A 12,418-nucleotide genomic window follows, 5' to 3' on the forward strand; every position below is an offset into this window, starting at 1 on the left:
TTAAACGTGTATACGCGTGACTCGTCCGAAAGATTCGCAATCACTTGCTACAGAAGATTCCGTTAGAAATGAACGGATTTCCATTCATTGATCAAGGACAAGGAGATTTGGTTCAGCTCTTTCTATCTCTCTCTCTCTCTCTTTTTTTTATCACGGTGAAAATTGGTGGGAATGACAGTCGATCAGATGAAAGGGGTTAAAGTTGGCGAAACGAAATAAAAAGAGTGGGGAGGTTTTGGCGACTTTCGTGATTTAAAATCGTCAATTGGCGTGCAGTTCCCTTGATTTATCAATTATTAAACGTGTATACGCGTGACTTGTCCGAAAGATTCGCTATCACTTGCCAGAGAAGATTTCGTTAGAAATCGACTTCTGATGTATCCAAAATACAACGTTTCACTGCAATATTTAATACACGGAACAACTCCCTAACTTTTATTAAACCCGCGATTAAATGCGCGAAAATATGAACGTGCAAATGAGGTTTACTCAGATTTAACGAATGAATCACAGTAACAAAAATACAAGATAGGGAGGCAACATTCGAAAGAGATAGCGTTTCCTTGTTCGAGACAAAGTGGAGCGCCGGTTGTATGCTTTTCGAATATTCGATAGTTGGCTGCCGGCTATCCGATGACGTAGGTACGAAAAGGCCGGTGGCGAATATCATCCGGAGTGCGTCCATTTTATTTGATTAAATTCGTCTCTCCATCGATGATCATCGATGGGGTTTCGCTCGACACGCGTTCTCGTCGGCTTCGATCCGCCCGCAGGACCATTAACATTTTCTCGGACAGTCGGACACACGTATACTTCAGTGAGTTCAGTGACGTTACAGGTGGTTTCTCGGACCTCCAGGAGAGTGGGATCTCCCTCAATTTCGTTCGCCTCAAATTCGTTGAAAAATTTCTTGGCTGCTGGGTGGAAAAAATGGGAAATATTTTCAAAGTATCGGAAACTTCACATTGCGGTCGAATATTATCAGAGACGAACCTCTGCTCGCGGAGACTTCGAGATCAGTGCAATGCTACGGGACTCGAAGTATTTCATATTTTCGCGAAAGTAACTGAAGGATTGGAATTTGTTTAATGCCGTGTTAAATATTGTTAATTGGTATTCTAATATTTTTTGTAATAACTTTAGGATTTTTAATATTTTAACGTCACGCGCGTTAAAGTATTCTATGCATTTCTGCGCGTTTCGAGTTACCTACGAATTTGACAATGAAAATCAATTGTAGCTTAATCACGATTGTCCTGAGTTTTCTTTCACTCTGCTAATAAAATTCCAAATATTTCGTATAGTGTACGTGTATTGATCATTAATATGTTCATTGATAATAATATTTATATTTATATAATATTTATTTTATATAATATTTATATTTGTATCACATTTGTGGTGAGAAAATGAAATGGAACAATAATAATTAACGCAACATAAAAGAAAACAGTAAATGCTAAAATAACTAGAATCAAGTGCCATTTTTTTCACGACGTGAAAATTAATTCAAAACACGCAGGTAAACGAAACAGGTTATTTTTAATGCTCACTGCTTTAATTATTAATTATTTACTAAACAACTAAATTGCTAATTGCTATGCATTCTTTTCCAATTTTCGCGCCATTTGTCAATCGAAGAATATTTCATATATTCATTAATGTTACATTATACTTTCGTGTGTAAATACGTTTCGAATCTCACATTTATTTTTTTTTTTTTTTCGCAATACGTGCGTTTACGAATTTCCTAATAGTACATAAAGTCTTCTGAGAAGTTCAACACTCCCTGTGAATCTACTGAATTGCCCCGAAGATTTAAATTATCGCGTCGCGTTTCCTTTCACTCTTGAATATCCGCGTATTCGCTTTTATTTTCATTTAAAACGCGCGACTATTGAAATTTTATCGAGCGTAAAAAATTTCAGATTTCATCTCGATTAGTATCTAGACGTGACCATAAGTGATCACGTGAACGCTGATCAGTCGACCGAGGTTTCTTTGCCTCCAGGAGGACGCTCGTTCTCCTTTAACAGCTCTCGAAACGACGTAACCTGCTCTGCTACACGTTTCCATCGTTACGCGAGATTAATGGCTGAACATCGAGTCGTCGGGTTTCCTACGGGATAATTTCTTTTCTGTCTCTTTGCGTGCTACGTACCTCTCCCTGGATAAATAAATTACGCTGCTGCAGGCTCGAGGCTCGAGGAGACAGAGATATCGATAAAAATGGCGGGAGAGTCGTCGCACACCGATACCTCGAGGATTTCCTTCTGATTTCGTTCGATTCTGATTCGTTAAAGAGTCGGTATGGCGCGCGAATTTCGATGAATTTAAAATGGCAATTTTTGTTTTTCTTTCTTTTTTCTCAATAAATCTAGACTTTGTAAAGTAGATCACGAATAGATTTCATCCACGTAGAAATTTGTAGGAAATTTAAATGCTGCAGAATGCACTTAACGAAAGTAATGTGTGAAATGTACAGTGATTTTTATAAATTATTATTTATTTTATAATAAATTTAATATAATTTATTTTATAATTTTTAATGTTTAATTAAACGTAAAAGAATTTGGGAAGGTTCTGCGGAGATCTGTAGTCTAGAATTATGAAACAATACTTAAACAATCTTGAAACAATACTTAACTAGTAACCTAGTAACAAGTACAGTGAAGAAAAATTGATAGCTTAAACCAAAAAGAGGAACCTCGGCGCACAGTTCTGAGTTTGTTTCTTCCGAAGATGATTTTACATCACGCAGACGATGGCAAAATGAATACTTTCTTCTTAAATATTGTCAAAATTCAAACAATAAAAAATTTTTACAGACTGAAATTTCCTCTTTAGAACCTACCGTGCCATTTTTCTTTTTACCGTTTTATTGAATTTTTAACATTGAGATTAAACGATGGATTGTTGTGAATGTTCCTTGAATTTTTCTTGTTTAATCCTAATACTCAAGGTTCAACAAAATTTTGAGGAAAAGCTCGTGTCTGAGAAAAAGCAAGTTCGGTGAAGAGAACATTCTTTAAATTATTTGTAATAATTTTTCAACGTTTCGTCAGAGATGTCTGAATTTTGACAATTTTCGAAAAATATGGCGATGTAAAGTTAATTTCGAAAAAAAAAAAAAAATACAAACTCAAAACTGTTTTATCCGAAACAAACAAACTTAATTAATCCATAAAGTTCGAACAAACTCCAAGATACTGTGGCGCATGCTGCATAATTACATCAGGCTGATTAAAATTTCGATGCTTCGTGTAAAAGTCGATAAAAAAAACCTGCGCTTCGAAATGAAGCTGAGTCGAACTGTTTTATTCAATTTTCTTTTACAAAATGTTCGGATCGATCGTTTCATCTTGCAACATTTCGTCGTTGTTTTTTCCGTTATGCTCTCCACTGTGTCCAAGATAAATCCAAGATTCCGTAAAATTGAATTACACGTTGCTTCAATCTAATTGAATATTGTCTGTTAAAATCGCTCTAGCACGAAAGCAGTGAACTCTCCCAAAAATTCGTCAATTTGTCTTTCAAATCGTGGGTCGAATTGAACGGCCGAACGTTCGTTAAATCGCTAAAGATTAATTTGGCGTCGGTTTTCGTACGATTTCCGAGCGTGTTTCGTCCAATCTGAAAGAAGTTCGCGCGGGGCGCGCAGTTTTCCCTCCGTGCGGTGGTTCTCCCGAGCGGCGTGTGTTTCATATTCATGACGATGGAAATCTATGCGCGGTATATATATTTACATGACGCGACACGACGCGCGGACCACGCTGGTGCCTGCATTTACAACGGTAATATATCGTAATGAGACCCGGAGTGTTTGGCAGATGGTAAATCCGCGTTATAATTCATTAGAAAACATGGCTCGTTTCCGTGGAAAATACCTACGCGGCCGGTTGTTGAAACGTTGAACAAGCTTTTCCATTGCTTTCGAGACTTTTGTCTCCCCGACGATTGAATGAATATTAGGCGAGTTTGTAAAAGTCACGAATTTATAGTCGAATCGATAAAGTTTCTTTTTTTTTCTTCAATTTAACAGTGTAACATGTTTCGTTCTGATTTGAGAATTATTAATTTCTTTTTTTTTTTTAATTGGAATGATTTCACGTCGCATCGCGAACGTAAAATCTGACCATTAGCGATGATTTAAATCCACCTATGTTATTTCTTCGGATGATTATATTTCATTGTACATTTTTCGGCTCATTGACAAACCGTGGTGTAATTTCTATGTTTCATATCTTTGTCTTTGAATCTGGCGTCCCTCGCGTTTAAATAAACGTTTGTTCGTTAAAGTTTTGTTGTTAAAGAGACTCGTTGTTACGCTTCTTGGGCGATTAAATTTTTCCAAGTCACGTTATAAATTGGTAGAACTAGCAAATTTTGTTTTCATTTGAGAGTAACAGGTTTCATTGTAGAATTTAATCTCTCTTTTTTTTTAAATTAGAATAATTTGATACGTCTCTTCCAATCTGATCATTATTACTTCCTTGAATTATATTACATTCTCTATTTTTTCATTCATTGGTGAAATATAAAAATTTTTGTATGTTTTCTGTCTTTGAATCGCACTCGAATAGGTAATGTTTGCTCGTTAAAAGTCACTGTGAACGATCAGTCTGAAAATTAGATTCTAGAATTCGTTTTAGTTCTAGAAACAAATCTTACAGATCCGAGAAAATTGGAAAAATCATTTACGCGACAAAGGCTGATAATTTGTGATTTAGAGTGATATATATTCGCTGCCAGTGGGATTTATTGCCAGTAGTTAGGCCACCATTGCCGGCTAGCAGTCCATTTCCAATTTTTACATTCGTGCAGCAAAAAATTAACGATCCGCAATTTGTAATGTTTTTTTTTTTCAATTGATTGATATCATGCGTACATTATTTGGTAAACTATTGCCCGAGGCGCGGGATTTTTCTGTCCAATATTTTCCCCCGGATGTACAAAAGAATCCATTTTCCACCACGACGAAACGAAACCTGCAATTTCCAATTTCAATGCGTATCACACAGAGTAAATACGAAAAAAAAAGTGGAAGAGGGGGGTAAAATTACATTTCAAAATTTAATCGACCGAGGGAACAATCGAAAAACGCGTAGTTAAAATGTCACGGTGTGTAAAGCGAAGTTATTCGATATACGTACCGGGACAAAGTGGACGGCTCGATTGAAAGAGGGTGGACGAAGGGTGGGAGGGAAGAAGGGCGGTGGAATAAACGTGATTTTCAGAAACGACCGGGTCACTTGCCAAAAAAAGCGAAAGCCCTTTTCGAAAACAGCTCGCTCGGGTAATAATTCCGAAATCGGGCGTGGACCCAGAAAGTGGACGTGTCCAGCTATTTTCCAACCGAGGCACGCTCGCACGAAAAATCATGCTCGAATTCCCTCCCACCCCGTGAAATGACACTCCGCTGGAAAATTCGCCAGCAAGCTGGAAACTAACTGGATGCTGTCAACGACGCACAGTCATCCCTCAAACAGACAGTTTGCAGCAGATCCAAGTTCGTATGAAACGTCGAATGTCCGCGAAACACGTTCACGATTTATACATCTCTTTATACTTTTCTCTTCACGATTGATAATTCTCTTCAACTGTCTCTGTTTCAACTGTCGATGACGATGTGGATATTTGCGTGGAAGAAATCGAAAGTATTTCGATTGATGGAATCTCGAAAAAAAATGTTTTTTAAACGAGAAACTTTGATTTTACACAGCGGTTTCTCGTCAGCGGTTTCCGTAGCTTGATAACGATTGAAAATAAAATTTTAGGTCTGTGGAACTTGTATGAAAATTTGAGATCTCGGTTTGTTTGAATCGAAGATTGACAAATACGATATATATATATGTATAACATTTTAGTTAGTAGTTTACATCTAAGTTATAATGATCAATAGTTATCTAAAAGGATTGAAAAGACAATCAATACTTTGATATATATATATATTTTTTGAAAACACGTGGTCATTGAAGTATAAAATTGTTGAAATTTGGATTCTTTAAATCGAAAATTAATAAATATAGTTACACAAAACTCATTTTCCATAATTTACTTTTAATTTGATCTTGTAAATTACAATAATTGTTTTTTAAGAAAGATTGATAATCGTAAGGCAAGGGATTGATACTTTGACATTTTTTTAAAAATAAAAATATGTGTTCATTGAAGTGTAAAATTTGAAATTTTCGATTCCTTAAATTGGAAATTAATAAATATAAGTCACACGTTGTAGTTTCAATATAGTTTACATTTAATACGGTGTGAGAAATGCTTGCCTAAGGAGATTGAAAAGATAACCGTAAGGCAAGGGATTGAAATAAAAATATACGTCCATTCAAGTATAAAATATCTAATAATCTTCGGAGAAGTCACGGACCATTGGTTTTCCGATTCCACGATATTCTACCAATAAAATTCTATTGGCTATCAAATATTTGGAAATCCAAGACACTCCACTTCTGCGTGTGATATTAAGAATCTACCCCTTTTCATTTTCACATTTCCTTCATTCTTCTGCAAACCTTCTGACGAACGAATCGAAGTTGTTTGAAAATGTCCACCGTGCAGACTAATTTCTGAAACTTGAAACAACCGATCTTTCTAAATTCACCAGCAGATCAAACCACTTAAACAACTTAAACACAGTAATCTAAAGATTTCTTACCAATTCCCTCTGTACGTACCTCACTGAATCGAAGACCTTAGAACTTTTTAATAACAGAATGAGCGGCTCCGTTGCTTTTTTTAATTATACGTCGGCGGTCGGTGGTTTCAACGTCGGGAAACAGAAGTTTTATGAAGGAACGATCTAATAACTCGGTAGAAAAAGGTTCTTTATTGGATTAAATGTGACATGACGTCGACCAGCCAGCTGAGAAGACACAATAATGCGAAGGAAGACGCTTGTATACCGAGCGGGGATGCAAATATTTGCCCTAAGCTCGGGACCTCCATCTAAATGTCACCGGGGATGATGCGCCGGGATCGTAAAATATTGCTGCATTGCTTCGTAGAGCTTATCTTAGCCGAAGAGTAAGTCGAAATACCACGGAAATAATTCAAATTGCTATCTTCCACCTGTTGTGTCTTCTACGTAGACTTCGTTAAGTATTAACTCCGCTAGGAAAAATATCCTCCATCGAAATTTCCTTAGGAATTTCTCTCAATTTGCTCTCGTTCTTTGATATTTTTCTAACGTGATTATGCACAATGCGTAAATTCCAGAAACGTCGATCGATATTCCTTAATTCGTGGAAATTGTTTGTTCAATTTTTTTCCCCTCTAGAAAAATAATTTTTACGCCGGGTCACTTCCGCATCTGATATTCGGTCTACTCGCCGAAGGAACCAAGTTTTCCCATGAACGAAAAAAGTAAGACGAAAACTTCGACATAAACGCGAAACATTCTCAGCGAGAATAATCTCTCGTGTCTATATAATCCCAGCCTCCTCATCTCCTGTTTTTTAATATACAACTTCCGTTCATGAAAATTCTCGTCTTCCGTCGAATAGCTGGGAGCTATTGTAAAATCCAAGTCCATCGAACTGGTGATTCATTGGTCGTGTTCACAAAGGATATTAATAATTCCCCGAGAGCGACAGATTTCTCTCGATATTTAAATTTCATTTTCTCCGGTGACTTTGTGTATCGCGTCTGATAGTCTGAGAACGACTTACATAGTTTGGAAACGAATTATGCGCGTGAGACTCGACGTTACAGAGAGAGAGAAAAAAAAAAGAAATATGCAAAATCGACGAGGAAAAAGTAATTTCATAGGGACAGCGGGATAGAGCTGGAGTTCTCGTCGATTGTGAAATTTTCAGATATTTTCGCGGCGCGTATATTCAGCCCGTTTTGTGACGAAACGGGGGAGTTTCGTTCTTGCCCGAGAATCGATAATTGTTCGCGTTCGGCTAGCGATGGGCCTCGACACACCTCGAACTAAGTTTCGGTGCCTACGGTGAAACAAAAACGTCAACCGTGGGTCGATCGTCGAGTGCCACTTTTCGGCCTCTCGTTGCCAGTCGCTCGATTTCAGAGAGATTTTTCTCAAGCTTCCAGAAAACATCCAGGGAACTTCAACGAAAGTTTCGAGCCACCCTCGATGAAGAAAGAAATCATCGACGAGTTTTTTTTCCCCTTAGCCCTTGGGATTCTTCTCGCAACTTTCGCCGAATTCGAGATCACTGAAACGTATAAATTCGATGGAAGTTGTTTTTAATCTCTTGCGCATCGAGAACTTCTTCTTGTTCCAAAATTGCAGTATTTTCTCAGTTTCAAGCGTATTTAAGTACCCAGGCAAAACAAATAATAAATTTGTTACTTATCAATAATTTCTATCTAGTGATATGATACCGATGAGTTCAAAAAGAAAGCGACGATTACTAAACTATTGTATACGGTTTGGTCACTCGTTATGGTTCGCAATCAGTTGCCAACGGAAGTGGTTAACCTCTTTTGTCCCAAATTGCAATATTTTCTCAGTTTTAAGTATATTTAACTATAACACAGGCGAAACAATTAATAAATTTGTTTACTTACCAATAATTTCTATCCGGTGACATTGACGAGTTCAACAGAAAAAGAAACCGACGAATTTATTGTATACGGTGTTAGTCACTCGTTATGGTCCGCAATCAGTTGCCAGAGCAAGTGTTTGAAGAAGCCTTAATCTCTTGCGCTGGAATGACGTGCCACGCGCGTTGAGTAATTTTTGCCCCCTCAAAGTTGCAATATTTTCTCAGTTCCAAGTATATTTAAGTATAATCCAGGCCAAGCAAATAATCAATTTATTACTTCTCAATAATTTCTATATATCATACCGACAAGTTCAAAATGAAAGCGACGAATTATTGTATACGGTTTTGGTCACTCGTTATGGTCCGTACTCAGTTGCCACCGCAAGTGGTTAAGAAGTCTTCTTGCGCTGGAATGACGTGCCACGGACGTCGAGAATTTTTTCTCCCAAAATTGCAATATTTCCTCAGTTTCTAAGTATATTGAAGTATAACCCAGGCAAAACAAATAATAAACTTGTTACTTATCAATAATTTCTATCCAGTGATATCGACGAGTTCAAAAGAAAAAGAAAGCGATGAATTTATCGTATACGGTTTGGTCACTCGTTATGGTCCGCAATCAGTTGCCAGCGCAAGTGATTAAAGACTCGATTTCACCCTCCCTCGAGTCTTAACGTGAAAAAACCAACACCTCGAGTCGCGCGGATTCGTGTTCCAACGAACGACGTTTCGAGGTGGACTCCCAGTGGAAATTGTTCGAGGATTCGGCGATCGAGTCGCCATCGCTAGCGCCGCAGCGTGTGCACAACGGGGTGAAAACCGTCGATCCGGCCGATGGAACAGTTAATTGATACAGTAGAGCGCGTCCATATTTCGCTCGGGCCGGATTTCAATGACGGAGTTTCCGGCCGGAAAGCGTGTGCCCATTGAACGCCTAATACGGAGTTTTTAGAGCGACGAAGCTTTAAGACTGACCCGATGGAATAAAAAGACCGATTTCACGCTGAATGCACACGCGCGCACAACCGATCCACGTGCGTGTCCCGTTTCTGTTTCTCTGCGAGCGCGTGTGTGTGTGTGTGTGTGTGGTTTTCATTCTCTACCTTCGATTTCCTTTTTTTTTTTTTTTTTCGTTTATTTGTAAATAAAATTCGCCGATTTCGACCAGCCTTTCCGTACCAGCTGCCGATCTCGCGTTTCTATTTGCTGGTCCGTTGCTCGTTGCTTGCGCGCAAATGTGTATAATAACAACGCCAGCCACGTCCATTTTTTCACCTTTTTTGTTTTAAACGACGCCCAGTTACTCTGAATAGACAGCGCGTATGGCTTTTTTCGCCTTCAGCGGCAGGGATTTAGAGGAATTACAAAAAGGCAGTTTTATTTTCTGCATTAGGTTCTGCATCTCATTTCCACCGGTATTGAATTTTTTGTAGTTTTCAACCTAATTGACCAGCGAGCGAGCAACTTTTATGGTCTGTGGCTGTACATCTACGTGGTTGGATTATTTTCTATGCTGGAAAATTTAGAAAATAGTTTATTCTTTTTTCATTTATTGAGAGTAACCAATAATTTTTTTTCTTTTCTTTTATGAAAACTTTATCTCTCTTAGCTACACTACTCCTTCACTTTTAGAAAATGAAACCTTATCTCTCTTAGCTACAAGAATTCTCCTTCACTCTTAGAAATGAACTTTTCATCTTCGTTAACACCAAATTTTGTTTGAATTAGAAGCAAGCAGTATTTTGCAGGGATACATAATAAATAATTTATTCGAAATCCATTTAACGAAATGTAATATTTTCCTTTCTCTTCATTCTAATATATATATATATATATTCCTACAACTTCATTAAAATTTTCTTATATATATATATATTACAAAAAAATTAACATTACAAAAAAAATGTACATTTGTGAATGAGTTCCAACGATATCCATCAGGTAATATTATTTATATCCCGAAAACGAAAACGAATCGATGACTCATAGTTGATGTAATATTTTGTTCTCCTAAATGACCTTATATGCAAGGTATTCCTGAGATCTGGAATACCTTGCATATAAAAACGAGGAGCAAAGAAAATTGTATATACATTATATTAGATGTTTAATATTTGACAGGATTTGAATAAAAATTACTTATTAAAATATTAATTATAATATAAAGTATATAATATAAAATATTATATTAATTATAATTTATTAAAATTAAATTATACATTGTGTTTTACATTATCATTTCATCTTATTATTATTGTACATTTATTTATTATTCGTCACTTACAGTGTAGTAGTAAAATCATTTTTATTAAAATTTTGTAACATAACGACTTTGTACATTGGTAATATAATTTTATTATAACATAACAATGTGTACCATATTGTTAAAATGATTCTGAATTGATTAAAATGATCTGTACTGAAGTGAAGGATTGATCATTGCAATTTGTATTTCAAGAGCAACGCTTGTTATGTATACGTTTCTCAGTAGTTGTTTTTTTTTTTTTTTCTTTCTTTCCCCTGCATTATTCGAGAAATTGATTTTCCTTCTCCTCGGCGGTGCGAGATTATATTTAATCCTTGCGATCGTTCGTTGCACAGCTAACTCCGGTCTTTCTCTTTCTCATACATAATGTTGGAAAGAGTGCCACGGGGTCCCGATGGAATTGGAAAGATCTGACTCACGGTTTTGCATTAATCGCCATCACCTCTGACCGTTCCACCTCTGGCCGTCTTATGAAACTAGCAGGAAGCAGAGGAACTTCGTTCCACCTTCATTGTAATGCAACGCCTTTCAGCGATAAGCTTGCCTCCCCCTCCCCCTCCACCCTCTCGCGTCGAGTTCTAGTTTATTGAATCTGTGTGTACATCGATCCACGGGCAGATTTGTTCGACGCGATGGAAAATTAAACGGCGTCCGTTTGTCCACAATTGTACGTTATTCGTGATATTTTTCGTTTCACCGAAATGCATTCGACTTCTTTTCCTTTTCTCTCTGTTTTTTTTCTTTTTTTTTTTTTTTTTTTCTCCCCTTATTTGGTTCAATAATATACACGTGAATTAACTGAAAATCTAATGAACCTCGCAGGTTTTAATATCGCGGCAAAAATTCGATATTCGGAGCAGCTCGCGTCGGCCGGTCCCTTTTATTTCGTTAAATTTATGTGCAATAAAGCCAGCGAACGATGAAAGTTAACGAATTAATCTGAACGGTATATTGTTTGATATATTTTAATACGGTCAGAATGAAAATTGAGGAATCGTTTAATAACAAAGGGAAACAGCTAATTTTGCAGGTTGGAAATGACTCAAAGGACGTAGCAGTAATTGCTTCGTCTGATTGTATAATTCGTAATTAATCACTTGTTTATCCTTTCAATTATTCACACCAATAGCTACTTCTGCGAAAGTAAATAGATCTTCTCATCTCAGTATTTTCTGCAACCATATTTTACAATTATTGGCGTCATTGAGAACATTTGGAAAGATCATAAAAATAAATACAGAAACAATTACAATTATTTTGTTTTTTTTTACGAATTACTGCCTGCAAAAATGAAAGGACCTCGCACGGTCCTTCAGCGAGATTATTTTTTGCTATTACGTGCGTTAAGTGGTAATAATAATTATTGAAAGTATTTAAAGAGGTTGTTGAAATACCCAACAGAAGTAATTACAATTATTATTTTCTGTGATTACATTCTGCACCTATTTAATATAATAATAATGATTTGAAATAACAATAAAGATTCGGAAAGATTATAGAAATAGTTGCAGTAATTGTTTCGCAATCACTTACGAATACTTCTCGCGAAAGTAACGAGATCCCGTAAAACCCAGCGAAACAGAACGTGCAATTCGTTTGCCTCAAGATATTCCGTCGAACTGGTCGC

This window comes from Frieseomelitta varia, unplaced genomic scaffold (genome assembly GCF_011392965.1).
Source record: "Frieseomelitta varia isolate USP_RPSP 00005682 unplaced genomic scaffold, Fvar_1.2 scaffold_418, whole genome shotgun sequence".
Lineage (NCBI taxonomy): Eukaryota > Metazoa > Arthropoda > Insecta > Hymenoptera > Apidae > Frieseomelitta > Frieseomelitta varia.